This window comes from Ceratotherium simum, chromosome 12, assembly GCF_057802395.1.
Source record: "Ceratotherium simum simum isolate JZ-2026a chromosome 12, ASM5780239v1, whole genome shotgun sequence".
NCBI lineage: Eukaryota > Metazoa > Chordata > Mammalia > Perissodactyla > Rhinocerotidae > Ceratotherium > Ceratotherium simum.
Window position 1 is genome coordinate 20,857,991 of NC_141911.1, and position 27,844 is coordinate 20,885,834.

The following is a 27,844-nucleotide window of genomic DNA, read 5'->3' on the forward strand; positions in this document are numbered from 1 at the left end:
AACTTTAAATGCTTTAATACCTTACAGTGGAGAATAAGTTGATCAATACAGGACTTAGCTACAACAAAGCCTTTGGAAAAATGGAGAAATAGAGCTAAAAAAATAAAAATTAAATTAAAATAAAGTGCATTAATATGCTCAGTATCATTTATTGACCTCTCCATAGCATTATATATCTTAAAGTTAATTTAATTCATTTACATCTTTTTTGTCAGTCACTGCACTGGCTATTTTATTTTATTTATTTATTTATTTTTTGTGAGGAAGATCAGCCCTGAGCTATCATCCATGCTAATCCTCCTCTTTTTGCTGAGGAAGACCGGCTCTGAGCTAACATCTATGGCCAATCCTCCTCCTCCCCACCCCCCCCAAAGCCCCAGTAGATAGTTGTATGTCATAGCTGCACATCCTTCTAGTTGCTGTATGTGAGACGCGGCCACAGCATGGCCGGAGAAGCGGTGCGTGGGTGTGCACCCAGGATCCGAACCTGGGCCACCAGCAGCGGAGCACGCACACTTAACCGCTAAGCCACGGGGCCGGCCCTGCACTGGCTATTTTAGATGCAAAAGTTAACAAGACAAATACAATCTCTGCCCACTTGAGTTCTTAATTGTGGTTGGAGAGACATTTGTATAAAAGTTATCAGGCAATAAAATGATGGCATATAATTAAAAACTGTAAAAGGTTCTATGAAGGACATACAAGCTGATGAGCTAAAGAGTAAAACAGGATGCTACGTTAGATAGGGAAATCAAGACAGGTCCATTCAAGCACGCAAACCCTTATGATAAGGAAGAGCTGGACACAAACCCAGTGTGGGAAATAGCATTCACGCTAAAGAAAACAGCACGTACAAAGGCATTGATGTGGGGAAGTGCTTGCTATTCTAGAAAAGCAAAATGATCAGTGTGGCTAGAGAAAAAAATGGTGTGAGAAATAATGTTATTATAAATATGTATTTAATACCCAAAGAAAATATAAACTTGCCAAACCTTATATCTATCAAATATTTGCGAACCATGGTGGTATATTAAAATCACCTTTGGGTCATGAATATAATATCCAAAGCAGCAGCAGCAAGAACAACAACAAAATGCACATCGTTTCCCACCTCATACATTCTGACACAAACCTCAGGGACAGAGGCTGATGTAGGGAAGAACACAATGTAGTTATTGTCCTTACACATGGGAAGTTTGATAAATAAATGAAGGAGGCATCTATGTGAGTTCAGTATTAAAATTCTACGGGCCTGGTAAATTACAGGCTGTTGTAGGAGGCAAAAGAATCAACAAGCCAATTATTATCTTAGCACTGTCAGAATTTTGGTCGAACAGACTACCTAAGTTTTATGTACAAGAATTGTCTGCAAAATTTAAAATAGATGTAAAAGACCTGAATAAGGTCAATGAAAAGAAACAAAAAGAAAGGTTGAAGAAAGAAATAATATCTGCCCTGACAAGGTTTATACTTTTATTTATTATTTCTTTTTTCTTTTTTTTTTTGCTGAGGATGGTTCACCCTGAGCTAAGAACTGTTGCCAATCTTCCTCTTTTTGCTTGAGGAAGATTCGCCCTGAGCTAACTTCTGTGCCAGTGTTCCTCTATTTTGTGTGTGGGTCGCCGCCACAGCATGGCCGCTGACCAGTGGTGTAGGTCCACGCCTCAGAGCCAACCTGGGCTGCCAAAACGGAGTGCGTGGAAATTGACTACTAGGCCACAGGGCCAGCTCCCACAAGGTTTATACTTTTGACAGTAGAATTGTTTTCTTCGGTAGTTCAGGAACTAGGGGTTTCTTCACCTGACGACACTGAGAATTTTGATGCCAGCAGAGCAGCTTGATGCACTTTTTGTTTTGTTATTTTCTTTTGTCAGTTATAACTGTAATAATAATTATTTACTTATGCTCAGCTCTCCTGAGGTCTACAGGAGTCTCAGGGTTGGAACTTATTAAGGATGTGCTACAATTTCTAAATTCTCAGTAGGCGATCATTATTTCTCTTCTTTCATGTCGTATAGCGTGATTTCCCTGCCATCAATGTCTTCGGCACATGACGGCAACCTGGACAGAAGGCCAACATTCCAGAAATATCTTAAACACCATTTAAAAACTATAAAGCAATAGAAGATATTCATTTTTACCAGCCTCAGGAAAATCACCTTAAAATTGCCAAATGTCTTTTGGATAAATATTCTGGCATGCCTATGTCTAACATTGCCATTTTGCTGTGCAGTTGTTAGGGAATATAAAACCAGCATCAGTAGCCAGTGACTTAGGAAGTCATTGGCCTCACCTGTGATGAAGGGCACACATGTTGTGTAGGAAATGTTGCAGTACATGTAAAACCTGCTACTTGTTTACTATGTGAATAGAAGGGTTTTTAATCTGTGGGGTAGCTCCACTGAGCTCTTTATTTTTAAATATTCTACCCAAAGAACAACCTAGAAGGATGTTTACTTTAAGATTTCCTTCTGACAACTTACTAACTAATCTAGTAAGAGCTTTTGCAGTTCCTTTATCACTTCCGTTTCAATGTGGATACCAAATATCCTTTCCATAGAATATGTCTGTTTAAACATGCACATACGCACACACACACACACACGTGCACAACATAATACTTGAACCTTAAACATCTCATCATAAACATAATACATGTACATGTATTTACACATGTAAAGAATTTGGTATACATAGAAGAAAATAATAATTACCTATAATACTACCACTCAAAAATAACCATAGTTAACAATTTGATTTGTAACTCAGTCTTTTATGTAGACATATTTATATATACATACATTGGTATCATGCTTTAATCAATCAAATTATATTGCACAAGCATCAGTGACATTGTATATTCTTGGAGAGAATATATTTAATGTAATATAGTATATTTATTGAGCAAGCTAGCTATCTACATCTATACATCTCCATAAGTAAATATATAGTTAGTTATTTCTTACTTAAATGCTACATTTTAAACACTGAGATGGTTTCTAAATGGTAAGTAACATAAATATTCCTGCTCTAAGCCTATTTCTCATTTAATGTTAACTGTGCAGACTAAAATTTACTTCCTTGAAATACTGTTATCAACATTTACACGATAGACAAGATAATTTGCGAATTATCTTTTCTCTGACTTCATTCTGTCATTTGTAAAATGTGGAAAGTAATAGTACTGTTTCACATAGTTTATGTGCTATTTAAATGAGAATACATATGAAGACATTATCACAGTGTTCGGCATGTAGTAAGTGCTCCATGAAAGTTATTTGATGGTTGATACTATAGTCATGTGCCTCTTAATGATGGGGATACATTCTTATAAATGTGTCATTAGGTGATGTTGTTGTTGTGCGAGCTTCAGACTGTACTTACACAAACCTAGATGGTATAGCCTACTACATACCTAGGTTATATGGTACTAATCTTATGGGACCACCATCGTATATGCGGTCCGTCATTGACTGGAACATCATTATGTAGCATACGATTGTATTATCGTCAGCATATATTCTTATGCTCATCTGTTATTACATCCAAATAATAAATTCTTAGATATGGTATTACCAGGACCAAACACAGAACAGTTTTTAAAGCTTATTCTGTATGTTGCTAAATGGCCATCTTGTGGTAATTTGTGATTTTTATTTTCTTTTAAGAACGCATTGTGCTTGGGGCTGGCCAGCTGGTGCAAGCTGTTAAGTGTGCGCACTCTGCTTCGGCAGCCTGGGGTTCGCAGGTTCGGATCCTGGCCCGCAGTGACAAACAGCTTGTCAAGCCATGCAGTGGTGGCATCCCATATAAAGTAGAGGAAGATGGGCACGGATGTCAGCCCAGGGCCAATCTTCCTCAGCAAAAACAGAGGAGGATTGGCATGGGATGTTAGCTCAGGGCTGATCTTCCTCACACACACACACACACAAATGCATTGTGCTTCTTTAAAGCCAGTCTTTCTAAAGTCTGCCTTGCAAGTTTTTGCAAGTAAAATTTTTTCTTTTCTTTTGAAATTTTTTTGTCTAGAATGTTCCTCTGACAAGACACATGGAGAGAAGTCAGAAAACAGAAGTTACGAGACAATAGAGATGATATGTCAGAGAGAAGACATTTAAAAAGAAGTTAGTTCACATGATGGAAACTAGAAACAAGCTCAAAGGAGCGGTATTAGTGCAACGGTGGAGAACTAGAGCAGGAGAGATGGGGGCCTGCTGCTGACACGGCTGCAGAGAGAAGTACAGCTAGAGATGCACTAAATTCTGAAACACATTGCATTCTCTGTGAGCCCTGGTTATTTGGCTGCTCAGACCAATTTCTGTCCTCTTTACTGTCACTGAAAATAAACCTCTGTTATCTAAAGTAATCCAGTTGTGTTTCTGTTTCCTGTCACTTGAAAGAAACCTAACTCAGAGAGTGTGCATCAAGCAGCAGCAGAACATTAGCCAGTATTCTATCAATACTACAAAGTATGGATCACTCCTACAGGCTTCGGGAAGACAGTGTACTACTTTAAGCAGGAGACTGATGTGCTGTGGATTGATGTGGTAAGATAAGAGGCATTGTCTATTTTTTTTTTTTTTTGTGAGGAAGACCAGCCCTGAGCTAACCTGATGCCAATCTTCCTCTTTTTTTCTTTTTTTTTTTGCTGATTAAGATTGGCCCTGAGCTAACATCCATGCCCATCTTTCTCTATTTTATATGGGATGCCGCCACAGCATGGCTCGACAAGCAGTGCATCAGTGTGCGCCCGGGATCCAAACCCGCAAACCCCGGGCCGCCACAGGAGAGCGTGCGCACTTAACCGCTTGCACCACCAGGCTGGCCGCTGTCTATTTTTTTTTTAACACTTAAATATAGGGGCAATGAAAGACAGAAATGAAGGAGAGGATAAAACTAGAGGCAGAAAAAAGGGAATCTTACAAAAAGAATCCATCAGAGAGAGATTAAATAATTGGAATGATCCAAATTTGAGATTAATTAACGTCAAAATTAATCCTTAGGTTTCAGTTCTGCATGGTCATCCAATAAACTATGATTGGAATTGGAGGAGGAGGAACTGTGGACTCATGGCTTAGAGATGGGTTATGAGAGGAGGAAAGATTCAACTTTGGCATGCTGAGTTTGAGGTACTTCAGGGACACGCTGGTGTTAATGTCTTCCAGACAGCTGGCCACTGGAGTTTGAGGCATAGTAAAGAGTTCTTTCTCAGAATTATAGATGGGGGGCCATCAGTCCTTAAGTCTGAATAGAAACTCTGACCTCTTTCACTGAGAAGCTACAGTATTTATAGCAGCAACATAGGCCACAGACTATATCCAAGCATCTCAAACATGCTCACAGGATGAAATATATCACCAGGAGACATTCTGGCAAAGGAAAAACTACATAGCATTTCTTAAAAAATAACAATAAATCTTCATCAATACTTTGTATATTGTACAATCTAAAATGGATATTTTCAAAAATGTAGAAAAAACATAATAAAACAACTTGTTGCAAATGCTAAATATTCATTTTTTATGTAAATAATTTTGTTGGTAAGTAAAAAATAAAATTCTGTTCATACAGGAAAATAATGGCTACATTTCCTATATTTTGCAGAGTTTGCATTTACAATCAATAGTGTCTGTTACTAACTGGGCCACTTTTAAAAAATGGTTAATTTTAACCATATTTGTCACCTAAAAACAAAAAAATTAATTATTTTCTATAGGAGAAAAGTCATATATCAAAAGGGTTATAAAATTACATAATCTTTGTAAATTCCCAGACTATACTAATAAATAAATTATAAAAAATAATTAATTTCTTAAAGTTGTTAAATTTATGTATTTCTTTTTTTGCACCTTTGGTTTTATAGAAATAAAGTGTTTATAAAAAGACATCACTTCTATCATTAAAAAAAATGCTATTCATTCTAATAAATGTTTTATATCAATTCAGGCCCTATTCCAAGATATTGCTTTCAATGAAGTAAATTGTATGATACAAAGCTATATGATATATGCTATAGAAAATGCTAGAAAGATAACCAAGGGACCTCGAAGAGTAAGTGCATTTCTTCCAGAATCCAGTAAGCTAAAGTAAGTACTTAAGCACTAAGGTAAAACCAAGTCAACACAAATCATCTTTTTTAATAGAATTAATTATAGAATGCAGTATATTTAGGCAAAATGTTGCTGAAACATAACACATGTAAAGAACTTAAAACTATCTTTTATTCACATTGAAACAAATCAAGTGATTAATGACTAAGTTTTGCTGATTGTCAGAGATTAAATTTCGTTGAATCTGTGTGACTTAAGACACTTTGATTTTCACATCCTATTTACTTGAAAATCATTTTACTTAAATAACAAATGCCCCTCTCGGTCATCAGAAAAGTCCATCTTCTATTGTAATTAAATCCAATAAAAATAAAACAAACAAGAACAAGAATATAATACGAGCCATTTCCCACAATATTCAATTTAATACTAAAATATTATTTCAAATAAATTACATTAAGCCTCATATTCCTGGAAGGAACTGCTATTTTCTTTTGTGATGGAAAAAATGCTGATAGAACGACCACTGAGGAAAGACCCTATTTGCAGAGAATAATGATTTTAGGAAAAATATAGAAGCCATCACTACAGTGATTTTCCAGTATCTATGGTTATATGAAAAGGACTCTATCCTTTGTGTGTAGCCAAATTATAAAAAACAAAGACTTATCATCGCCCTAAACACATTTTTAGAACAAGGAGGAGAAATAAAGAAAGAAATATCAAATGAATAAAACAAAAACAAATCCATGAGAATTCAAATGAAAGTAATTAAGTGGAGGTTAAACCAGATGGGAACCACTAACGGCATTTCCACCAAGATCAGGAACAAGGCAAGGATGCCCGCTACCTCCATTATTTTCAACCATTTCCTGGAGGTATTAACCAATACAATTACAAATTGAAATCAATATGTACAGAGGAAGTAAAACAATCTCTATTTGCGGATGGTATGGTAGCATATCTGGAAAATCTCAGAGAATCAATGATAACACAGTCCAAAAACAAACAGTTCAGTGAGGTAGTAGGATAAAAGTTTAGCATACAAAGATCAATTACATTCACATACACAAAAAATAAACAGCCAGAGAACATAATGATTGAGAAAATCAGGTTTACAGTAGCACCAGAAAAGATTTAGTGCTTAGAAACAGATTTCACAAGAAAAGTGAAAATATATTTTTGTTTTCTGTATTCTAATACAAGGAAATACTTTAAAACACCCCCCAAAAGATACCAAAATAAACTTAAACAGGTGGAAATACATCCCTTGTTCCTGGATGGACTCAACATTATAAAGATGTAAATTCTTCACTTAATTTATAAATTCAATCCAATCCTAATAAAATACCAACAACTATTTTTAATATATTTGATACAAAAATTCATATGGAAAAACAAACATGCAAAAATAACTAAAATAAATAAAACTGGACAAGAAAAACTATAAGATGAAACTAGCCCTACCAGATATTAAAACATGCTATACTGACACCGTTATTGAAACAGCCTGGGACTAGTGCATGGATAGATAAATAGACCATGGAATAGCATAGAAAGTCCAAAATTAACCTAAATACATACCAAAATTTAGTATATGACAATGACGGCATCTCAAATCGTTGAGGTAAAGATGGACTTTTTAATAAATGGTGCAAGGACAGCTGGGTAATTAGTTGGGAAAAGATAAAATTAAACTCATATCTCATACCATCCACAAGAATAAATTCCAAATAAATTTGGGATCTAAATGCTAAAAATAAGACCTTACAAACACTAGAAGAAGTTAAGAATAAATATCCCTTTATTCATGGTTTTAGGAAAGGCTTTCAAATTATGACTCAAAATCTGATGGCAATAAAAATAAGTTTATAAATTAGACTACATAAAACTTTTCTAAATTGGGTGAAAAAACACCCTTAAAAAGTCAAAAGATAACTGACAAACTGGGAGAACATACTTGCAACACATATCACAAAAAGCTAATAATATAATATACAAGGACATCCTTAGAATTGAGAGTCAAAGTACCAAAAAGTCAAGAGAAAAATGGCAAAATACATTATAAGGCAAATCACAAGAGAGGTGGAAAAATAGCTGTCAAATATATAAAAATATGTTCATACTCACTCATAAGCAGAGAATGCAAATGGGAAATTGAGATACCATTTCTAACCTATCAGACTGGCAACAATTGAAAAATAAGACAATACATTCTTTTAGCAAGATTGTGGGGAAATAGGCACTCACGTATATCAGTGGGAATTCAAATTAGTGTACTCTTTGTGGAAGGAAATTTGGCAATAACAAACAAAACTACACATGCACTGCCCTTATATTTAAGTCAGTAATTTCACTTATGGAATCTGCCTTGAAGATATACCTACAAAAATATGAAAACGCATATGTACATGTTGCTTCATTGCAGCACTGTTTGCAAATGTAAACGACTGGAGACAAATGCCTATAGATAGGAGAATGGCTGAATAACTTATAGAGATCTACACACCGGAGTATCATGCAGCTGTAAAAAGAGTGAGAATATCTCTACAAAACTGATATGGAATGATTTCCAGGATATACCGGTAAGTGAAAAAGCAAAGAAGAGAACAAAGTACCAATGGAGGGTACTATGTTGCCCTCCATTTAGGAAAGAAGGGATATGAAAAAACACGTTTCTGCTCATTAATACATTAGAATTACAGGAGATAAACTCAGAAACTAAGGAAACTGGTTGCCTACAGTGAGTGGGTGGTAAAGGGGTGGAGGAAAGTGTGAAATGGTAACAGAGTAGCAATGATGAGGGGGTCACTTCTCTGAGTATATCTTTTGTATTGCTCTGATTCTTAAAACCATAGTAATGTTTCATATACTCCCAGATAAGGAGACATTAAGACCTACTAGAATATGGAGAAAATATAAAATTGAATAAAAATACCAACAAATGAACCTAACTGTATTATAAATAAACAACTTAATCACACTAAAGGTGGTGGGAAAGTAAAAAAAAATTAATCCAAATAACCTGGGAGAATAGTACCTTGACTGGATACTGTGAGGCTAGAGACAAAAATAATTGCACATAAAGGCTACAATCAAGTTGGTAAATGTGTTATTCACTGGAGAATGGGTTAACTACTGTAAAACTACATTATATATATACTAGAATTGAACAATTATTATATTGTTGATAACGAGCCAAATTTCTCACCGTTGGAGAAAAAATTACAAATAAGGAAAGGGGAAAGGCTAAAATGAATGCTGTGGCGTTGAATTGGAATCACAGGTAGGACTATGAACTCATGACAGGATACACAGAGATGCAGAAATACATTCATGCATAAAGGCATTGTTAGTATACTTACATATGTTTCCTAGTTTTGTCTGCTGAGATGGTCTAGAAGCAATGATAGCCCAGTAGCAAGAAGCACATCTAACACTCAGATCTTGGTTTTTAAATATAATTTTCTAATAAGAAGAACCAGGACTCTTTGAAGAGGGCTGGGGCAGGGAAAATGCAAGATGAACATGAAACATCCTGTGCTGTCAGAAAATGCCCAACACGTTATGCACATGATGCGGGAGCCAACTTGAAGATGCTCCCAATGGCTAAATCTGGGATGAATTGAGCGAAAAAAATAGATAATGATAGTAATTGACTATAACTCCTACAATACAATAAATCCACGGATCATACTGGTATAAATAAATAAAATACATAAATGGAGGAGAAAGAGCAGCTCTCCTTTATGATAGAATCCCAACTAATATGAGTAGAAGGAAAGAGGGCAATATAACATCACCAGTAGGCAAAGACCACCATGAAAACTGTTGCAGACAAGACCCACCAATGGATGTTAAAACCAGTGGGTGAAAACTTAAGAAAAAACAGTATTTGCCTAGTTTGACGTATCTTTCTCCAAGATATGTATCTATAAAGGAAAATATAGAACATTTACAGTGGAGAAACTAGCAGATACCAATCTTAATCAAGTGACCAAGATAAATATGTTACATCATCATGGAACCCTCAATACAACGTACCGAGGAGGATGCAAAATCATTTCTACTATATTCTTAACAAAAATGCATAGTACTTTTGTTCCATACTATAACTCACAATTATCATAAGACTATGTAAGGCAAACCTAAAATGAAGGTATTCTACAAAACAACCGATCAGTACTCTTCGAAAACGTCAAGATGATTAAACAAAAAGGAAAAATTGAGGAATTCCCACAGAGTAGAAGAGACCAAGAGAAATAACAAGAAAATACAATTTGGGATCCTAGATAGAATTCTGAAACAGACAAAAGACAATAGAGAAAAGATTGGTGATTTTTGAATAAGGCCTGTGGTTTAGTTAACAGAATTTTACTGTTCTTAGTACTTATTTATTAGTAAAATTAATATTTATTACTATTAATTTTCTGGTCTTGGAAATTATACTATGGTTACATAACATTTTTAACAGTAGGGGAAGCTGAGTCAGGATAACGAGGAAATCTCAAGGCTACTTTTCTAACTTTTCTGTAGGTCTAAACTTAGTTCAAAATATAACATTGAAAAAAACAAAAAATAAAAATTAGGTGCTTATTGAATATTTCATCTTTATACTTCAGCATATTGTAAATGTCAGACTCGTAGGTGCTAAATAAATACATATCCGAATAAATCATTGCTTTTTACATGAGCTATATCTTAATATTAAATATTTTATAAATACCATAATGTTAATTTTATCACAGGCAGGGAAAATCATTTTGTTCCATTCTTTTATTTACTTTTTCCAAAACCATTTATTGATCACCTATTATCTTCCAGGCACTCTGCTAAGTGCTGGAGGTAGGTACATTGTTGATCAAATATAAGAAATAATTATTTATCATAGACCCTACTTTTAGTGTAGAATAAAGACATTAATTGTTATCATATAAATAAATATAAGTTAGGTCTACGGTAAATGAGAAAAAAAATATGATTTTATAAAGGTATATAATATGAGGATTTGACCTTGTCAAATAATTCAGTGAACTCTCCCCTAAAGGAAGTGCAAAAAATTACTAAAGATAATAAACTTTTCTAAAATATAAAACATTCAAAAATATGATTTCTCGTCATATAGAATTTGAAGAATTTTTAATTGTTTTATCATGGATATAGTTTAAATATTTTTCTGCTACTGTAGATGATGATGTAATCTTTTCTGATCCATCAGGAAATAAACAACAGTAAAACCTTTTATCATATTGTAAAACCAACTCCTGGTAGAAAATCCAAAACAGTACCAAAAAATTTTTCTATTTCCTTTTCTTTCAGCCTTGCGAATTTGCATTTTTGAAGAATGTGTGTATTTCATCCAAATTGTCATATTTGTTGGCATAAAGTTATTCATAATATCTTCTTATTTTTTATATTTCTAGGATCTGTAGTTATGCCTCCTCTTTTTTCATTCCTGCTGCTTAGAAATTTTTCTTATTTCCTGTATCATTTTTACTATGGTTTATGTCTTTTATTAAACATTTCAAGAACCACTTTTGTGTTCCTTGATTTTACCTATTGTACCTTTGGCTTCTAGTTCATTGTTTTCCATTCTTATCTTTATTATTCTTTCTACCTTGCTTAATTTTGTTTTGCTATTTTTTTTTTAGCATCTTTAGATGGAGACTTATATGAGAGACTCTGCTTTAAATATGTAGAGTGAAATAGAATTAAGGCAGCAATTTAACTAGGTTGTAGTTCACAGCCTTAGAGTTGGGAGCCTGGTAGGAAGTGAATGACTGGTGTTCATTAGTCTAAACCTGTTTTTATAAACTCTTTACCACAGCTAGAATTTATGCTACTTTGATATTAACTTCTAGAACACGCTATCATGATCAGGGCAGCTAGATCTGATTTCTGCTGGATGGAGAAGATAAAGATTGTCCCAAGGAAGTGGGAGGAAGACATAGCAGCAGACATTAAAATGTCCTTGTTTCTCACCATTGCCTTTGGCTCTCTTTGCTCAAGCTGCAACCACTCTCTCTCTTCTACACACATTAGTTCAAAAAAACTTTCAGTCTCCCCTTATAAGTGTCATAAGTGTTTGTTTGTTTTCTTTTGTAGTTCCTGAAATACATGTTTCTGTTTGCATGTTTTACTTTCTCCAACATTGATTTTGGAAGAAAGTGTTAATTCTCCATCTCACCAGGAAACAGAATCAAGGTGGAATTACTTCTAACCGTAAGAAATTCATTTTTAATACATGCCAAAAGTAATATCTGTTTTCCAATATAACTCTTATTTGAAAGAAAATTTTGTCTTTGTGGTTCTGAGGTTTGGACAACTTAATGGGGTATTTTAAAAGATTTGGTATTCACAGGACAAGGTCTCAACTATTTTAATACATTTAAGAATAGCAAAAAATGTAGTTTGCAACTGATCCAGTGTTCTAAAATATACTAAATATAAATGGTTTCTAGACTAGTTTATAAAATTTTAGCAAATATCTTTTATACTTCAAATATAACATCTGAAAGTAAGATGATTTCCAGACTGAAGTTACCTAAATTAAGTAGGGAGAGGCTCATTTTATCCCTCACACCTGAATCTTACCAAAGCTGTGGGTCTTAAGAAAAGAATTGGAGGGGATTAGTGAAAAACGTTTGGATTTCCACTGGAATCCCACAAGAACCATACTTTAGATGTAAGGAACACATTGCCAGACTGAGGGCTATGCTCCAGGCCTAAGGGCAAAAATAGAAAAACAAAAGTTTAAAACCAATCTTCTACAAGGTTGATTTTGCTTCCTGATAGGAAAAAAGTCAATTCATTTCAGAGAAAGATAACAGAGCCCTTAGTCTCTATTAAACTATGTTTCAATATATAATATGTAATAAAAAAATTACTAAATATGGGGAAATCAAAGAACATTTGACCCAGAGTCTAGAGAAAAATCAGTCAACAGCAATAGACCCACAAATGACCAAAGTGTTTGAATTGGGAGCCGTGGATTTTAAAACAACTGTGATAAATATATTAAAGATTCTACAGAAAATAATAGGTATAATAGGTGAACATAAAGACTTTTAAGACAGATGGAAAATCTAAAAAATAACTACATAACCATCCAAAAGTTAAGAACATTATACATCTACATTTAAAAATTCATTGGATGGCATTAATGCAGATTGGACACAAAATAAGACAGCATCCTTGAAATTGAAGATTGGTAAAAAGAGATCAGCAGAAGACAGGGAAAAAAAGCAATAAGATTGACAGTGGATTTCTCATCAGAAAGAATGGAGACAACAGAATGACAACTTTAAAATGCTGGAAGGACAAAAAATGCAACAGAACAGAACAAGCAAAACTGTACCGCTAGAATTCTATATTCATAGAAAATAGTTTCCAATGATGAAGGTGGACATTTGCTACTGTTCCCTGATATGAACTCTCAGGAACCAGATTTACTCTCCCTCATTAAATAATCAGAAAACCAGATAACATGTATAAAACAATATCTTCTAGATATTGTAGTACAGGCAGAGCAGAACTGTTATCCCTAAGAGAGGGAAAATAAACTGTGTGAGCCCTCGCTCATTCTAGCTTACTACAGGAAGGCAGTTTCTAGGACACAGTACAAGAGGGAGAAACCAAACAGAGCCTGGTAACTTTGCTGATTTGAGAAGAAAGAGATTGGAGTTTGGGAAGATCAAGGTGGCTAGAATTTGCAGGGAAGAGAACCAGAGAGGGGGCAGAGAGAGTGCTCTCAAGATCTGCAGAGGGGTCCCTTTGAGTATTTGGCTAAGTCTTAATACGTGTATGAGCGAAAGGACACTGCCTAAGACCCAGGAAAGAACCATTGGTAAATAGTAATAGAAATGTGTAATTATTGTATTTTACAAAAGTGCCATCAATATATTGAAATAAAAACAAAATAAAATATCAAAATGAAAAACTAGTCCTTAAAAACATGTCCTTCTCATGAAGAAAAAACATAAAGTAACTTATTTTCTTTAAGTGTCTACTATGTGCCAGGCATTATGCCTTTCCTCCTCACGTGACCCTGTTCAAATAGATGATGGAGAGACTGGTATTCAGAGAAGAGGGACATTTATTTGAATGGAGCATTTCTTTTGTTCTGTCTCTTTGGAACCAAAGCACGGAAAAGGAGTAATTTAGACACCATATAGAACAGCATTATTTATAAACTTATATATTAAAGTGGTACTATACAAATAAATATGTTGTTTAAAACCTGGAAAAATGTCCAGGTGTAATATTTAGATTGAGTTTCCTCAGTTTTCTTTGAATTCTATCATTTTTCCTTTAGTATCTCCTCGATAATCCAAAACTTTCTTTGTTACTTGAAGGAAGTGCTTGAAGAATATGCTCGCTGGGCAAATTCATGGTGATGCTTATTATTGTAAGGTGTTGGGTTCACAGGCATAAACACTGACATCTGTCAACAATGACACAGCCCTGATCTTTAGAGCATAGCAACTGTCTAATTCTTGATTGATTTCTGCAGACTTTGCCAGAATATCTAGTCCTTGAAATAGGAAGAAGAAAATGTTTTCTTTGACTAATGTGTCTTTGTACAGTTTCAAATTGCATTTAATCTCCTAACCTAATACATCTCAGTACGAGCCCATCACGAATACAGATCTTTCTTGACTAATGATGAAGTTACCTCCCACTAAACCTATCCTAAGTTGAAAATATCGGTGTCACAAATGCATTTAATATACCTGACCTACCAAACATCATAGCTTAGCCTAGCCTACCTTAAACGTGCTCAGAACACTTACGTTAGCCTACAGTTGGGCAAAATCATCTAACACAAAGATTATTTTATAACCAAGTGTTGAATATCTCATGTAATTTATTGAATATTATACTGAAAGTGAAAAACAAAATGGTTGTCTGGGTACAGAATGATTGTAAGTGTATCGGTTGTTTACCCTCATGATTGGGTGGCTGACTGAGAGCTGTGGCTCGCTGCTGCTGCCCAGCATCACGAGAGAGGATCATACTGCATATCGCTAGCCCAGGAAAAGATCAAAATTCAAAATTCCAAGTACAGTTTCTGCTGAATGCATACTGTTTTTGCACCACTGTAAAGTCAAAAAATCATAAGTCAAACCATGGTAAGTCAAGGATCGTCTGCATGTGATTTAAAGAAAACAACAGCAAACATAAATACCAATTCACTCAATATAAGCCACTGTACAACTCTTAATAATATAGGACAGTATTTTCACTTTATAGAATTGTATATGCATCTTGGGATATTTAGAAACAAACAAAAAAAGTTAATATTTTAAATTTATTTTCAGAATAGAGGCAAACTGTTTCCAAATGACTGTATACGACTCACAATACACATTTTAACATATGGTAATATTTCTCAAATACCAAACACAAAAGAATGTTTTGGACAAAGCTTAATTGCCTAGTTGAAAGATGTAATATGTAAGTAGGTTTGATATGCTCATTTTATATGCAGAGTCATTTCTGAAATGAAGTTATACTATATGTTTCTGGATTTTTCTTACTGAAATGATTACTTCTTTGAAGTTGCACAAGGTTGGATGACTTATTTTCAAAAATGCTTCCAGATAGGAGATAAAAGTTACTGTTCTTTGTTGTGTTTTTCATGCTGAAGTGCAATTTTTCTCTTGTTCCATTTATTTTTAAAGAAATTGTGACGTTGAACTACAATGTTTAAAAAATGGAATAGTTCCTTTAAAAACGAAATAATATGATAAAAATACAAATTTTTCCAAGCACGTTTATGCTTTTGATATCCACTTAAATGATGTCGGCTAATTAGTGTGGGAGATCAAGATTTGGCCACCCTGAAATATATCTCTTTACCTTGATTGTTTTCTCTGAGGGACATTTGACCTCCCCCACTAACTGCCTAAAGAATTTGACATGGTGGCTCCTTCCTGGAACAGATCTTCTATCATGATGGCTGTAAAGATAATGTAGGATAGAGGTTACAATAGGAAAGGCACCAAGCCTCTTTTATCAAAAAACTTTGTCTCTCCCTGACCACATTATCTATAGATGACCCTGAAAAGAATTGTCCTCCTGCCCTCTGAAGTCCCAGGCCACTACCCACCCCCAACACGTTCCTCGCCTTTAGCTGCAATACTTAAGCAAGCAGCTTAGACAGAGGGACGAGTTGCTCATTTCTGAGTTTCTCCCATGTATACATGTTATTAAACTTGGTATTATTTTCTCCCGCTAACCTGTCTTGTTAATTATTTGGCCAGCCATAAGAACCTTAAGGAAAAGGGCAGAGGGAGATTCTCCCTCTTCCCCCGACATTAGCAAAGCTAGAGTGTTATCTTCACCACTCTATAAAAGCAAATTTGATTGTTTTTCTTTTTCTTTATGGTTCTATTTAATAAGGTATATTGAAAAAGTGTTAAGAAAAATTTTATTTGTGGAATATGATTACCTAAGCTTGTTTTACTATCTTTCATATATGCACACACCTATAAACAAGTATGCATAGATGCATATACACGTAAATGAATTTCCTCCATCATATATTCCTTTACAGGGAAGGGCTATTGTGTTTCAAAAATTGGATATCCATTAAAACTATAGTTTTTTGAGTCCAATTTATATAAACAAGAAGAAAATCCTTTAAAAATAAAATATAAATGTGGATTTAAAAATCTCTTTTAATGATAATTTTATCAAATAAATTTAACAGTTGAAATATGTAACTTTCTAGGACAATGTGTATTACCAAATTTGACTCAGTTGATGGTTCAAGTTCTGGCTGGAGAATGACAGGGTTTGGTTTTTAATATTTCCCCTTCTCTACCAAATACCAGATAAAACAACCAGGATAATAAAGTTAAAACAAATAAGTAATCTTTGGTGACATCTTAAACAGAATGTTGTGACAGGAAATCCCCCTTGAAAACACACGTTGGGAGCAGCAAATCACCCAGAAAACAGCAGGAGCAAAGAGTTTTAAAATGAGGTACAGTGATGAGAAAATGATAGTCCTACAAGGCACAGAATTCAGAACTAACAAACATATACTCATAGAAAGATTAGAGCTCTACCCTGAAAATGGAGAGTGGGCCTGTAATCCAGGGGTGAGACTGGGTAGTGGAGGAGGGGAAAATTTCTCACAGGCTCCAAATTGAGTGTGAGCGCCGACAAATGCACCATGATAGAGTGCCTTGCATGGGGAGTAGCTAAGGCCCTCGGGGAGATCACGGAGTTCTGAGGGGGTATACACTCTTGAAGATTTCAGAAATCGCCAGCGTATATTCCCTGTATGTGAATAGAGACTGCTCAGGGAAGGAGAACTGAGAAAGAAGGATCAGATAGTAGTGGGATGATTCCAGAGGAAGTAGATCTCAGAAAGTGCCTGCAAAACACAGTTTTAAAGGGGAGAGCTTATTTTTGGAAGGCAAGTCCCCGGTCAATTTACGCTTTGGTTCTCTTGAGACCAAGCTATCTCGCATGCACATGTCTTGGTACGCAATAATCTGAAGACAAAGTCATCCTATGTGACTAAGAAAGAGATCTTTCTCTTTCTGCACATTTCTGCACCTGAAAGCGTGGATATCTCTGAGTGAATTTCTTTCTTCCGCTGTACTGAATCTTTACCTGTCTTAAAGCTTTAAGATAGAATTCTCTGGAGTTTCATGAGTTCTCTAGAGCCTTGTGAATCCTTTCAGCTATCTGATCATGTCTTATTGGTGCATAAACTTTCACGCAGGATATGATTGGACAGATTGCTGGGACTTCATGGAGCTTACAGAGCAGGTTACAGAAATTGGGTTGTGCCTGCTAATAATTGTGTTATGCTTGTCAATATTCTGTTTATTAGTCTACTGATGACTGCCAAATCTATAGCCAAAACACAAATCATTCTCTTTTGGTAAAATAATTTACCTAACACCTACACTTGGATGTCCTAGATGAATCTCACATTCAATATGTCTAAAACTGAACTCACAAAACTTTCCTTGATTATACACTCCTGTAACTCTCAGTTTCTAGAATGTTCCCTAAAAGTAGAATCTAAAGGGCCCAGATATCTTCCATAATTACACCCAATAACTCAACCACTTTTTAATCCTCCATTCTCTCTCCAGGTCTTGGTGCTACCTCATTTTAGGTCCTCAAACACACAAGGGCTTGATTACTTTGTCTGCCAAGACTATTGTTCAGCTGATTGCTTCCAAGCATGCCCAGGTCACAGCTGCAAAGGACATTTTTTATATGGATCGGTCTGGTAGCTCTTCCTATATGACCCACAAACACCAGAGCAGTGATTACTATCCATCTCAGATAAAAGAGCATGATTGCTTATAAAGCATTCACAACATAAAGTCCTTCCATGCCTCCGAGGGGATTTATCCTCTCTGGTACACATCTCCTTAGATTAGAAAAAGAAAGAAGTTTATTCTCTAGCACAATATCTCTTCTATTTAGGAAACGCCAGCCCTAGGGTCAGACAAACGTGCCTCTGCCACTTTATCTAGCAGTGTGATCTTGGGGAATTTACATTACTTTTAAAGGCCTGTTTCTCATTTGTAAAACTAAAGTAAATGACGGAAAATACCTCATAAAGTTAACATGATGAATAAATGATTTCCTGACTATTTATTGATAAGCACAAGGTAATTTCATAATAAATTATATGAGTTTATTTTTAATTATTATTACCAAAAGAGTATTCATTTCTACTCTAACTGACTACTCAAAATTTTCTAAACATGCCTGAGTACCTAATGCTGTATTATACTCCAAACCATATGATCCTGCCTTCACCTTCAGGATAATTTTAATCCTACCTCATTAAGATCAACTTGAACTTGGTGCTTTCCTCAGTTATCAGAGTGTGCCAACCTCTTCTGTATACCAAAAGCACTTGTCGATCTACTACATTTTGGCATCATATAGTAATTTAACTTTCCAAATGTGTATATCCTATATATTTCCAGTTAAATTGTGAACTCTTCTAGGACAGAGAACTAGGCTTTCTTACTTTACTTTCAGAGCACCTACTTAAATGTTTAGAAATGACTATTTAAAATATATTTTTTGATTATTTTGACCCAGTTTTGGGTAGTTAGCAAGATAAATTAGCAAATTTTGAGGCAGCATAGAAAAAAACCTACTATAGGTACTCTTTCAAAGAGCAAGATTTAGCACATTAGAATATCAAAGCCAAGGTTACCAAGAACTTATTGTCTTTTGAAACAGTTTTTATTTGTTTTTGGTTTGCATTTTGAAATAATTACAGAATAATGAAAAGTTGCAAAACTTAGAAAAAAGAGTTCCCTCGTACGCTTCACACAGCTTCCTCAAATGTTAATATCTTATATAACCATAATGAAATTATCAAAATCAGGAAATTAACATTCATTCAACACTATTGTTTTTTTTTGGTCTAGTGGTTAAGATTCAGCTCTCTCTCCACTTCAGCCCGGGTTTTTCCTGATCAGGGAACCATACCACTCAACTGTCAGTTGTCATACTGTGGCAGCTGTATGTTGCTGCTGAAAGTTATGTCACCAATATTTCAAATACCAGCAGGGTCACCCATGGTGGACAGGTTTCATCAGAACTTCCAGATTAAGACTGGGAAGAAAGACCTAGTCACCCACTTCCAAAAAAATTGGCCACGAAAAATCTATGAGTAGCAGTGGGGCATTGTCTGATATAGTGCTGGAAGGTGCAAGAGTGGCGCAAAAAGACCGGGCTGGGTTCTGCTCTGCTGTACACAGGGTCGCCAGGACTTGGTATTGATTGGACAGCAGTAACAACAACAAAAACAATACTATTAACTAATCTGCAAACTGTACTGAACTCTTTTTCAGATGCAGGATGCCAAACTGCATTTAGTGTCATGTCTCCGTAATCGCCTCCAATCAGGGAGAGATTTGTCTTTCATGATCTTGACATGTTTGAATAGTACTGGCCAATCATTTTGTAGATGTCCCTGAATTTGGGTTTGTTTGATATGTTTTCATGAATAAACTCTGAATAAGGTACCACAGAGATGACATTGCATCCTTCTCGGTGCATATCATCAACTGGTGGATTATATCGATATTTCTCATCATCAGTGAGATTAACATTGGTCTCTTGGTTAAGTTGGAGTCTGAACAGGTTTCTCCATGATTTTTCTCCTTGTAATTACTAAGTTTTCTTGGGAGAAAGTTTGAGAGTATACAATTAACCTATCTCTTATACTTTCATTTGCTAATTTTAGCATCCATTGATAATCCTTCCCTGTAGCAAACATTAATGTGGTATTCACTAAACGTTCATTTTATATTTCCTCATTCCTTCTCCATTTATTAATTGGAACTCTACTGTAATTGAGAAGTGCCCCTTCACCTCTATCTATTTATTTTTTCAATTATTTCTTTATATGAGCATAGACTCATGTGTATTTGTTTATTTTCTAGAGTTTTAATTTATTACTATTATTATTGCTATTTTTATTTTCTAAGATTTGGCCATTGGGAGCATCTTCAAACAGTCTTCTACATAGTTCTGACATGCTCCTATCACGTATTGAGTGTTTTATTTATTATTAATGAGTTCAAATAATTTTGTGTATTTTTCACAATTTTATTTATTTTTTATGAATTATACACTCACATTATTAATAATATCTGCCTCAAAAGAAAAAATACTTAGAAAATTATATATATTTTTGGAAGGTTCATAGTTGATTATCTATTAAGCCATCTTGAATCTATCTTTCCAAAATTTCATGGATTCTATAATTTCAAATACTAACTGCTTTATTATTCTGCTTTCTTCTCTCCTTTTCTGACCATTATCTTTATACACTTGAAGAATGAAAATAGGCAAATACACTGCATTTTCTGTAATGCCCAAATTGCAATTGAAAAAAATAGTGGTTCAATATATTATATTTTAATTTGGCTCCAGCATCTGTATATTCTAAACTAACATTGCTTCAGTATTTTTTTCCACTTCAGAAAACTTTTCTCTAATGCATAATTATATTTTTTAAAAGATTTCCTATTCATAGTTATTAGGTTTTTCTCCATGGAACTAAAGTGATTAAATTTTTGTTTAGGAAAGAAATTTTTTATAAAATGCTTATAAAATAATCTTAATAGGTTAAAAGCATTGTAAAACATAAGATAATATGATGATGAAAAAAATTACTATGAGTAAACATATAAAGATAGCAAATATCTATGTAGCTTCATTTTCAACCAACCTTTAACTATTTTAAAGGATGCATATACACAACTAACCTAATAATATAATATAACATAACATATTATATTATTTATTCTACTGTTTCTTTGCCTCAAACTATTTCTTTTAAGCAATCTACTTTAGGTATTCTTGTCATCCTCTTCATATCTTTTCTTGAACAATATTGTTGAAAGATGGAATCAATAAATATCAATGTTAGACAGACATTAAAGGTTTGTTATTCTTTGATAATACTGTTTTATTTTTAGGGTTATTTTTGCTGGGAGAGATTCGCTCTGAGTTAACATCTGTTGCCAATCTTCATCTGTTTTGTTTTTTTCTCCCCAAAGCCCCAGGACATAGTTGTATATTCTAGTTGTAAGTCCTTCTAGTTCTTCAATGTGAGCTGCTGCCACAGCATGGCTATCGACAGACGAGTGGTGAGGTTCTGTGCCTGGGAACTGAACCTGGGTCGCCAAAGCAGAACATGCTGAACTTTAACCACTAGGCCATCAGGGCTAGCTTGATATTACTGCTTTTTATGTAAGAGTATTTTGATTCTGCATAAATTTTCCACATTCATAACTTCACATAACACGGCCCCAGGAATAGTTTATATTCAAATCTTACAGTTGCTACAGACCTTGATGTATAATAAAAAAATAAAATTTTTTAAACAAATAATGACAATGATAATAAGTATAACCTACTGTGTTTTTATGCAAAAGGTAATTAATAGATATCAGTTGAATATAGTAAATGACAACAAATGTAAAAGAAAAGAAGTTATTAAACATTTCACATCCTGGGTGACCTTCTTTCTCTCCATTATCCCCAGCAGTTGGAAAGGCTTGTATTTAACATGACCCTTCTCCAGAGGTCATTTCCAGGTTAGCCTTCTCACATTTGATGTACACTTCCTGTTTCTCGTCAAGATTTAGCTACTTTCCCTTCTCATGTTTCCTTCTCCAAATATTTTTTCAGTTATCTTATAACTCTATAATAGATCCAACATCTTTTTGTAATTAATAAAAAAATAATAATTTAGATGAAGAAGCATAACCACATTTAGAACAGGAAAGGCATTTTAGAAATGTCCATAATTTAATCTAAGTTCTTATTTTATAGCAAAGCAATTGAATTCACATCCTCTAAGTTAGCTCAAGATGTAAAAAACAAAACAAAAGTTTAAGTCTTCAACTTGAATGCTATTTCCAGAACCTGCAGGCTCTTGCCATGCTCTTTGTATTAAGTTAATTTTTTTTAATATAATATAAAAGAAATTCAGAGTAAGACATGATTGTGGAATAAAACTGGAAAATGAGAAGTTCCACCTAAAATCTGAAAGACCCGGCCAAGGGACTGGAAAATTGAAGTTGCTTTGTAACTGAAATTCAAAAACTATCAAAGACATGAAATAATTTGAGGAAAGTAACTTAATATATACATAATGATTGTGTATTCTGAACCTGAAATTGTTAACATTTCTCCACAACTTTAAAATTTTTCATTCACTTTCAAGTATGCTTGAATATCTGTTTAATAAAAGACAATAAATGAGGAAACATTTATAACAAAAATAAAAAGATAATAGTCATTAATAATAATAAGTACCTCAACAAATTTATTATAATATAGGAGTGGGTGTAGTGATTAGATGCTCAGACTCGGGAGGGAGAGAGACTAATTGAAAGCCTTTTCTACCATTTACTAGTTGTGAGATGTTGAGTATATTTTTAAATTCTCTATGCCCATCTTTCCTCATCTACAAAACTGGGATAATAAGAGTAGCAAATTTACGTATTTGTTGAGAAGATCAAAGGAGATAACACGTATTGTTGTTGTAATTATTTGTCATTATTATTGTAATCAAACATGTTAAAATACAGCTATTCATCGTCTAACAGACTGTCCCTTTAAAAATGAGTGAAGATAATACTTCAACTTTTTCTTCAGCTCCAAAAATAGATACGGATAGAATAATCATCAGTTTGACTAGAATAAAAAGCCAGGTCAAAAACATTTTTTTTTTAAGTTTCAAACCAAGGTGAATGGACCAATGACACCTGAGTCACACACATTTCCTCGCATGGAAACTTATTGCAAGCACTCTGATCTAGTGTCCCACTGAGTAGCAGACCCATGTTGGCACTTAATAAATGTTTGATTAAAGGGCCAGACTATTTTACACTTCAAACATTTATTTCTAGAACTTTGTGTTCTTTCATTTCAGCTGTAGGCACTTATTTCTACCCTCTGCATACATATTAAGTTTCAAAAATCCAAGATTTGGAGGAAGGTAGTTCATGAATGGTATTATCAAAACTCTTTAAAGGAAATCCAAATACGAAGAGAGAATTTCAACATGAGAAAAAGCCATGCAAGTCATATGGATGAAACTAAAGTATGGGGAACATTCACAACTATTTTTTCCAGTGAAATGAAGAGTTTTAAAAGAAATGGAAATATACATTCACTAACTAGCTTAATATCTATAATTTGTAGGTTATTATTAAAGATTATATATAAGATTATTTGGCATTATGGTCCTTTTCTACTCAAGCTGTTTGTATTTTAAAGGAAAATATAATTCTCCTATAAGATGAGTTTCCAGTCATTCTTAAACCTAAGGGGAATTCTAGGACCGAAGAAAATAACTGGCCTGGGTTATACCCAAATAATTGGTTTTCAGTTTACTTTTTGGTGACTTCAAAATGAGAGCCTTCTCCAATTTATTCATTAAAGAAAGGTAGCTCTTATTTTACTGGTTAGTTTGTGTTGGAATATGGACCTTCTTGGGTAGATAATAGGTATTTATGAAGCTGACTTGCCAAGGTTCTGATAGGTCCTGTATTTCCTGTAACTTAATGCTGAAATCTCTTTACAACATGGCGGACATTCTATTTCTTTTTGAACATTTTGAGTGATGAATAAATCACCACTGATTTCTAGTCAAAACTAAATTAGTTAAAAGGAGGCCTTTTGAGGCATTTAAAAGAGTCTGTTGAACTAAACTAAAAACACTAGAAACCTGATTTTGCCCGTTAGGCATTTTTTATCACTTTAAACCTTTGTAATAATTAGAAGAAATGTATTTTTCTTCTTTTATTTTAACAGACCAGAAGCTCAGCCACATCCAGACCGAGTAAGTTAAAATATTGAAAATGTGGCAATTATTTTTAATTGCCAGGTTCATGGTAAAGCAATTTAAAATTACTAGAGCTTCCACTTTTTTCCCAGCACTGTAATTTGGAACTGAGTCAAGTAATTCTCTACTATGGCAATCTAAATTATATTAAGCCAATTTACAAATGGAACATTTTAAGAATCATAGATGAGGAAAAGGCCATTAAAATAAATAAAAATGGATATAGAAAACTATTAAAGTATAACTATTCTGGACTGGGAGCAAGCATGTAGTCATTTTTTTTAACAAATGATATGGAAAGAGAAAAATCTTATGTAAACTCTAATCTGTACTGGTAAAACCATACTCTAACAATCATATTCATTTATAGGTGCTATAATTTAAGAGAGTATTTGCCCATCTAAAGCATATAAAAACGAGAACAGGTTGGATTGTTAAAGAGATCCAAAATGCTTTACATGTCAAATCACTGATATGATTGGAGCTATTTAGGTAAGAAAAGACAAGACCAAGACAGAAATTACAACTGTTTTAAATGTTCTTGAGTAACTGTGATGTACAATCGGGATGCTTGTCAATTTCTGAGGGAAAAAATGCCTTAAACTGGGATCAAAGAATGAATGTGACCATAGGGTGCATTTGTGATTAATTTGAGAAATAATTTTCTATCAATTAAATATAGACAAACGTGGTTAAAATTAGAGTTCTCCACCAGCAAAATTACACCTAAAACCTAAAGATTGAATTTTAGGGAAGTTGTAAGGAGAATAAACGCATCAAGCAGAATGTGAGATTAGATACATTACGAAGTTATATTACCTAGTATAAGAGACGTAAATGGAGACTTAAGAGCCAGAAATTCAATTTCCTTTCTCTTAGTATAGTAGTTTGATATCTAGTATTTTCTTTTATAGGAAGTTACAAATTAATATATGTGATCCTTTTCTCTAAATTCAAAATCAGATCTGAAATTGGAATCAAATATTTAAAAAATTAGTCTCTATCTCTTGCTATTGCTTCATATTCCTCCATCAAGAATACAAAATTCAACTTAAAAACATGCCTGAGCATAGGCTAAAAGAATTTCTCTACAACAAAGTCTTTCTCAAATATTTTCACTTGAAATAAACTCAATATCAGAGGCAAGTCATATGTACCCCAGGTCTTGGTGTATGGTTTGGAATGCCCAATGTAAGTAAGAAATTTCTTTGAGGTCTTACTGTGGGCCTTTAAAATGCATTTGAATGCTTTATTCTAATAAAGTAAAATTGTTAAACATGTTATATAATGTTTTCTCACAACTTTGGAGTAAAATTGATGCTTCAGAAAAATATGCCGTGTTTATACAGTAACTTAAAATACGTACACTTGCAGGAAAACCTAGTCCATAGTTTGAGAAAGACAACATGAAGATGTCAAATATATACCATGAGAAATCTAAACTTTTATTTTAAATTACAATAAAATTATTGGTATTCAAATGAATTATTACCATATTTCAAAATAACTATAAGCAAAAAACCTTTATTCAAGCTAATAAAGACAAAAGAAAAAATACATAACTGTAAGAGAGCTATGAATATGAAAGAATATTTGCTAGCTTTTTTCCAAAAGCAATAGTTAAAACTACTTTATATGAAGCGGTATAACCATTTATTTTCATTTAGAAAATATAAAGCACTTCAATTCCAATTACTTTAAATTAGCATAAAGGCTTTCTAAAATTGAGTCATTATAGTTTAGGCCATTGGTCTAAAGAGCTACTTGAAGATTTGAAATGAAAAGTAAGACTATGACAAATATGTTTCATTACTCCCTGCCGCCTGAGCAACCAAGTGGAAGATGTGCTTCCAATGAAATATGATTAAATAATATAAGTGACAGAGTTCTCCATCCAGTTGAGTGAACCCTAAAAGTTACTTCATATCAGTCATAAGACTTAAATATTAGAGAATAATCACTGAATTGAGAAATGGAAAACTACTGAGAGATCAACTACTCTGCTTCTCAAATCTGGGATAAGAAATAGAGGAGGGCTAATCATGAAGAGCTTTGTGCTATCTCATTAAACAAATTTTTCTTAATCCACTAAAAAAATTTAAGAATGGGATTTTCATGATCAATTTTATTTTATAAAGATTAACTGACTAGGGGCTGGCCGGGTGGTGCAAGCGCTGAAGTGCGTGCTCTCCACTGCAGAGGCCTGGGGTTCGCTGGTTCGGATCCCAGGTGCGCACCGACGCACCACTTGGAAAGCCATGCTGTGGCAGCGTCCCATATAAAGTGGAGGAAGATGGGCACGGATGTTAGCCCAGGGCCAGTATTCCTCAGCAAAATAAAAAGGGGGGAGGATTGGCAGATGTTAGCTCAGGGCTGATTTTCCTTACCGAAAAAAAGAGCTTAACTGACTAAAAAGTTTAAATAAGAATATGGGGGCAGAATTAGAGATAGACAATATGGAAGTTTTTAGGTAAAAAAATAATGAAAACTTAAACTAAGGCTGTAACATATGGGGAGTAGAAATAGTATTTATAAGATATTAAGTGAATACAAGTGAGAAAATCTGGTAGTCAGTTCGATGTGGGAGGTCAAAGGGATGAAGAAACCTAGAAAAATTCCTAGATGGGTAAAGTGACCACATGAAAGGGGTTGCCTTTTTTTTTTCTTTTTTTGCTGAGGAAGATTAGCCCTGTGTGCCAATCTTCCTCTACTTGGTATGTGGGTCACTGCCACAGCATTGCCGACAAGTGGTGTAGGTCCATGCCTGGGATCGAAACCCACACATCCAGGCTCCCAAAGTGGAGCTCACTAAACCTAAACACTATGCCACAGGGCTAGCCCCAAGGAGTGTCATTTTCTGAGATAGCTCCTAAAGGGAAAAGGACAGAGCATCATTTTGCAGAGAAGGGGGATTAAACAAGTCATGCGTTTGGATATGGATATGCTGAATTTGAAATATGTATTGGACATTTCGGGGAAGGTGCTCAGGATAAAAGTTATATACATCAATCTGAAGCTCAGGAAAGAGATTTGAGTTGGAAATGAGGATCTGTGTGTCATTATTTTTAGGTGCAATCTGAGTCAAAAGACTTAGGAGATGTGTCCAAGGTTAGTCTGTAGATTACAGGAGTCCAAGGATGGAAACTCTAAAAAAATATATCGTTAAAGAATGTCTCACAAAAAGAATAAAAAAGAGTAGTCAGTTAGGAAAGAGTATCAAGCAAAAGTATTGTCTTCGAAACAAGAAATGAGGAAGCTTTAAAAAATACTCATGTATTGAACACTCCAAAACATCAAATAAATTAAGACCTGTAAAATTTTTCATTTGGATTTGGTAATTGGAAAGCTTTTGGATTATGATTCCACTTTGGGGAAAAGAAGCCAAGTGAGGTAATACAGAAAATCTATGTTGACTCCTCTTTCAAAAATC